General features: G+C 29.3%; 1 non-coding gene across 1 annotated transcript; it reads right to left on the reverse strand.

Annotated features, from left to right (window-relative positions):
- Positions 1–4,350: 4,350 nt before the first annotated feature.
- LOC114580817 lies at positions 4,351–4,457 on the reverse strand. The gene has a single exon (XR_003702396.1). It is a non-coding gene; the product is annotated as a small nucleolar RNA R71 (small nucleolar RNA).
- Positions 4,458–6,236: the final 1,779 nt, after the last annotated feature.

Raw genomic sequence — 6,236 nt, forward strand, 5'->3', positions numbered from 1 at the left:
TATTATAATCCAATTGATAGGATATAGCAATAAGGGATAATAAGATTTGTTATCACCAAAATCACAACACTTAAGTATAGATTTGCAACAATCTCACCCTTTTTAATGATAGAAAATATAATTATTTGAAGATATTCAAATTCTATGCCTTTTGTTGAATCTCCTCCTTAGAAGGTGAATTTTTGAAAGTAAGTTGAGTAAAATAAAATTTTGTTTTAATTTTTTTTTAATATGAAGAAAATACAAGAAATAATTATCAAAAACAAACATAAGCAAAGTAGTAAATTTCCTTCATTTAAATAAGGGTGCAAAATACTACTCCCCCTTTTCACATCATAAAAGGGGAGGAAACAACTAAAAAAAAAAAGACATAAAGAAGAAAAAACACACACATACATCACAAAGTACAAAAGTAAAGAATAATATAATCACAGGAACAAAAATATAGAGCAAACTACAAAAACGAAGAATCTTTAGGTGGAGATATTGGTGGTGGTTGAAAGAAGCAATGAAGGGAGGAAAACTATTCTCCAAACAAGGTCATATCCTAATCATGTTGCTGCTGTAGCTGGGCTATGTAAGAGTCAAAACGAGCTAGATCTTATTCATATTGCTGCTACTACTGCCACGCTATGTAGGTGTCAAATTGGGCCTCTCATTGATTAAATTGGTGAACAAACTAACCAATCTTAGATTGTTAACTTATAAGGTAGGTGCTGGAATAGGTCCGCTCTCCTCTTCCATAGGATCTTCATGCATAATATTATGATATGTACTGTTAAGGATGTGGATGGAGCTATTGGAATAGAATACATAGAGGTGATCAGGTGGAGTAGGAAATTGAAGATTACATTTGGAATCTTGGAAAAAGGTAATTAGATGTCCTAAGACAATTTTTAGCATTTTTTTATGGCATGGATCTCAAATATAGGTTAGGTTATAAAGATAGTGAATGTTAAGAATGTCTATATTAAAGTCAATGTTGAACATGATGCAGTAGGTGGTAAGTAAGGGAATAAGGGTAATGTCAATCCGATCCCCAACTTTAGGAATGACTGAGTTACGTGGATGTCTTGAATGATTCGTGGATCCTAGACTAAGATGTTAACTTGGGCTACATTATAGTTAACATTGGTTTCTCTAATAATGGTGTTTACATGGGTCCAATCTAGAATGTAAATTTTGTCTCCAGTAGTGGAAAGGTGAAGAAATTCATTATAGTCTTGGTAAGTGATTTCTACATGCCTTTATTAACATAAGATTATAGGGAAATAATCTCATTATTAATTTAAAACCCTACAAAAAGTTTGAATAGATGTTTAGAATTGAATTGAAAGCTAAGGATGAGGATGAAACTAGAGTTGTGCAGGCAGAAAGATTGAGTGACTAAAAGTTTAGAACCTCTTGATTGAAAATTTGGATAGGGTAATTGTAGCAGTTTAATAACTATTATGAGCCGCTTCATCAACTTCGTCAGTAAATCTAGGATTTATAGTGTTCCTTGGTAAACAACCCAGAAGTGCTAAGGATAGTTTTCCACCATCCATTCCAACGAATTAGAGTACAAGAGGAAAGTAAAGGACGAGAGGATTGAAATGGTGTGAAGAAAATGAAGAACTCCTATTATTTATATAAAAATTACAAGATCGTATAGTATTATCATGAGACCATACTGGACAATCATGTGTAATCAATTCATACAGATGTTCAGTTAAAAAGATGGTTTGTGCAATCAATTCATCTAGATTATCAAAAAAAAGATGGTCTTATCGTATAGTATAATTAGACATCATACAAGACAATTAAAGAGAAAGTGTTATTCCCAAGGAGTCACCCTATACAATCGTTAACTTATGAGTTTATATAGTATGAACTGGTGGATCATACTGTACGATGTGTTATTAAAGATCATACCTGTTGAATTCAATTCATCCAACGGTTCCTGCCATGTGGATCGTACAGTTTGAAGAGGAAATCATATATTATGATCACCAATAATTGATCAATATTAGGCATTAGGTATGTTTTGATCAGAGATTTAATATTTTTTATAGATAATAGAGTATAATATGATTCATATCAAATGATATGAACAAAAAATTGCGATGCCAAAGAATTGAATGTGATGATGATCAGGAAGGGTCCAAAATTTTAAAAAAACCATAAAATAAAAAAAAATAAGACAAAAATTGCCACAAAACAATCTCAAAGTTTTTTTTAAGAAATGATCACATACACTAAAAGAAAATTTTACCTTATCAGTAGAGCATAATACTTAGTAAAAAATGTATTAATAATACTAAATCTAGAAAGGTTAGATATTTGAATATTCTCAACCCTAGCTCAGGCTCCATACAGGTTAAAGTCTTATTTAAATAAAAATCTAATTTAGAAAATAAATTAAAAAGGAAATGTGATGCTTTCAATTTCTTCTCAGAAATATATCTAAGAGAATAACATTGCATAGTGATGAATCAGAAATCATGATTTTCAAATTCAAGTGTGGACGATATTAATAGGCACATAAATTTTCCTAAGATTTAAATATTTAAAAGAAAGGGAAACTAACACATTATGGGCTCATTTTGTTATTATTTTATTAGTGTATGGAGAAATTTACATATCTTTTGACATTTGATACACTTTGTGCATATTTCAATTTTTAGTGATTATTGCGCATCTTTTCATCTTTTGGGCCTATTTTATGCCTCTTTCTCACTTTTGAAATCTTTCTTCCTTTTTTAGTTTATAAAGACTCTCATTTGTTGTGATAGAGCCTTAGGAAAAATGGTAATAAATTCACTGCCCTAGTGGAACAAAGGCCAGTATCACATTTCTTTATTCCCACAAGGAGCTTCCTATATGCAATATAATTTTTTTCAGAAACTTCATTTCACTATAATTTATTTTTTCAAATTGTACTATCTTTCTTGAGTAAGTAATAAAAATTACGTTGTTCTATTTTAATTCTATTGCTAGCTAAACTCATAGTTTTGGTCTAATACTGTGAAAACCTAAGTAATCACTAACGTAGACTTTTGTGCTTTAAATTATTAATGCTTATTTTTTTAATATTTCTCACTCTTAATTTAATCTATATTATGGACATATGTAGAACTAAACCTAATGTGATATGTTTCCTTGATGGAAGAATATTGGACAACATAAGGGAATCTGAATGGAATAGTTGCATGCATATATATAGGATGTTTAGTCTTCTAAGGTCTATACAAATAAAATAACTATAGGAATTCCATAAACCTTTCTTCACATCTTTACAAGCTTGATAGAGATCTAAGAATACAACTTTTATAATTCATAACAACTTCAAGAAAGTCTAATTATGAAAGCTTAGGAGATTTTATTATTTTTAGTCCAAATCAATTTATTTATTTGTATCTTTACATTTCTCCTACAATTTTCATTCTAGATAGCATACAAATTTGATTTTATTTTTGTTGGATAAATTGTGTTGCTAGATTAGACATTACTAGAGTAATTATAGAAGAAGGATACCTCCTTGTGGGATTAACACTCTCTCATATAACTTTTATTATTTAATTGGCATGTGAACTTACATTTTTTATGGAAATGAATATCAAATAAAGCCTAAGCATAATCCAACCCATAACAAAAATACTTACATAAATCTTGCATCAAATTTTTGGCACCATTTTCTAGGAAGTAATGTGTATTATTATAATTATTATAAAAAGCTGTATACATAGTACTATACATATCTTATATTTTTTTTGTTTATTTTGAGTTTAAATTTTGAAAAAAGTAAAAGTTTTATAATTATTCTATGTTTTATTTAATTTTGTTTTCTTTTATTAATTTAATTCTTATGTGATTGGTGTATATGAAACTTAACTAATAATAAGCTCTTATTATTTAATTTAAAAATTAAAAGGACTCTTACAAAATTTTTTTTTAAAATAATTTATTGTTAGGAATGGCTAAACTAAATGTAGATCAGGACCAACCTACACATTTTTAGGAGTATGCCAATCAAATAATATAAGGAATTTATCAGAGTATTAATCGACCTACCATTCAAGGAAATAACTTTGAGCTAAGACTTGACATTATTTAGATGGTTCAAAATTCTCAAATTGGGGGAACTCTTGTTGAGGATCCTAACATACACAGATTTAGTTTCTTAGAAAATTATTTAACATTCAAGTATAGTGGTTTTAGTGATGCTGTAATTAGGCTTCATTTTTTTTCATTTTCACTAAGGGAGAAATCTAAAATTTTGTTGAAATGCTTGCCCCATGCTCCATAACCACTTGGATTGAGTTAGCACATAAATATCTAGCTATGTATTTCTCACCTTCTAAAATTGCCAAGCTTAGGAATGATATAACTTCTTTTTCCTAGTTTGAAGGAGACTTTATTTATAATAATTGGGAAAGATTTAAGGACAAGATTAGAAAGTACCCTCATTATGATTTCTCAATTTTGTTGGTTATTCATACTTTTTATAATGGGCTTTTAGGATCCCTTAGATCAATTATGGATGCTGCACATAGAGGCTATTTAATGTTAACACGTTTTGAAGAGGCTTACACCATGATAGAAAAGATGGTACAAAATTATTTTAGAGGCCACCTAATAGGTGAATCCTAATATAGTAGAAAGTGTCTATGAGTCAGATGCTTTATTAATTTTGATAGCTCATGTAGCAGCCATGTCTAACAACTTGGATAATTTTAGAGTTTGTTTAAATTCATCATAAGTTATGTATTCTGAAAATCTAAATTTCATTCAAAGATAAAAAGTCCTTATTAAAAACCTTTAATACAGATTAGAGGAATAAACCTAAATGTAATTGTAATAAAAATATTGGTAGAAATAATTAGTGGAATACAGGTCAATATAATTCTTAAAAAAAAGGAGTAATCCTTAATAACATGTAGTTAACCTTAGACCTTCTTATGTCATTGGATTTAATAAAAATAAGTAGTTTAAAGATAAGAGGACACTCTAGGAGGAGTTAGTGATTCAAATGGGAAGTCGTATGCAAAGTTAAAAGTTGTATCCCTTGTAAATATAGAAAATCAATTAAGATAGCTAGCTAGTTTAATTAATAACAACTCCCATAATGAACAATCTAATTTTGAAGATAAGAAATTTGAAGAGAAATATCATAATATTTAATTTAGTAGAGGGAAAGACTTGGGAATCCTTCTCAAAATAAATATTATCCTAAAAAGGATAGTGAGGTAAAAGAACCTTTAGTAGATGAACTACCTATAAAATGACCTGAATCAATTAAAGAAACTGAAAGACCTATTAGGAAGGTTGCAAAGTGACCGCCATAATATTTTCCTTATAATCTAATTAAACAAAACTTAGATAAATAATTCTCTAGGTTCTTAGAAGTGTTCAAAAAGTTAAACATTAATATACCCTTTTATGAAGCCTTAGAGTAGATGCCCACCTAAAAATAAAAGGAAGTTTTGAGAATTTAAAATTGTAACTTTTTATCTAAGGAATGTAGCATTAAAATTCAGAATGTGCTCCTAAGAAAATTGAAGGATCCTAGTAGATTTACCATTCCCATGACTGTAAGTGATATATTTCGTGGGAGAGCATTGTGTAATTTAGGATCCTAGATCAATCTTATGCCTTTATGCATTTTTAGGAGATAAGATTTAAGAGAGGCTTAACCCACCATTGTCACACTTCTGCTTGATGAAAAATCATTTAAATATCTTAAGGGGTGGTACATGAAGTTATTGTTAAGGTAAATAATTTTACCTTCCTAGTAGATTTCATTGTCTTAGATCAAGAAGTAAATATTGATGTGCTTTAATCTACAAAACTACATAAATAAAAGAATAAAGACTACTTGAGGGTTAATTTTTAAGAAAGTGTTATTTAGTGTTCTAAGGAAAAAATGATAATTGAAGAGACCTTAGATAAATCTTAGGAGCAAGATTATAAAAGGTTTATAAGAATTTGTTTAAATTATTAAAGACACTTATGGAATGTTTAGGGAGATATTTGTAATGTTGGATACCTCGTCCTTGAGTAGAGCTTTAAAACTATTAGTAGAAGAAGCACCCACTTTAGAGCTTATAGACTTACCTAACCAAGACTGTGTGCAATAGAATTGATAGAATTTTTAATAAGTTTTTTTTGGAAAGGTTATGGGAATAGTTCTAAGCTTCATTGGTCATCCTGGGGTAAATGTTGTGGGACTGTGCAAGAAAGGCCTTTAGGGTGTA

Source organism: Dendrobium catenatum, unplaced genomic scaffold, assembly GCF_001605985.2.
Source record: "Dendrobium catenatum unplaced genomic scaffold, ASM160598v2 fragScaff_scaffold_1306, whole genome shotgun sequence".
NCBI classification, from domain to species: domain Eukaryota; kingdom Viridiplantae; phylum Streptophyta; class Magnoliopsida; order Asparagales; family Orchidaceae; genus Dendrobium; species Dendrobium catenatum.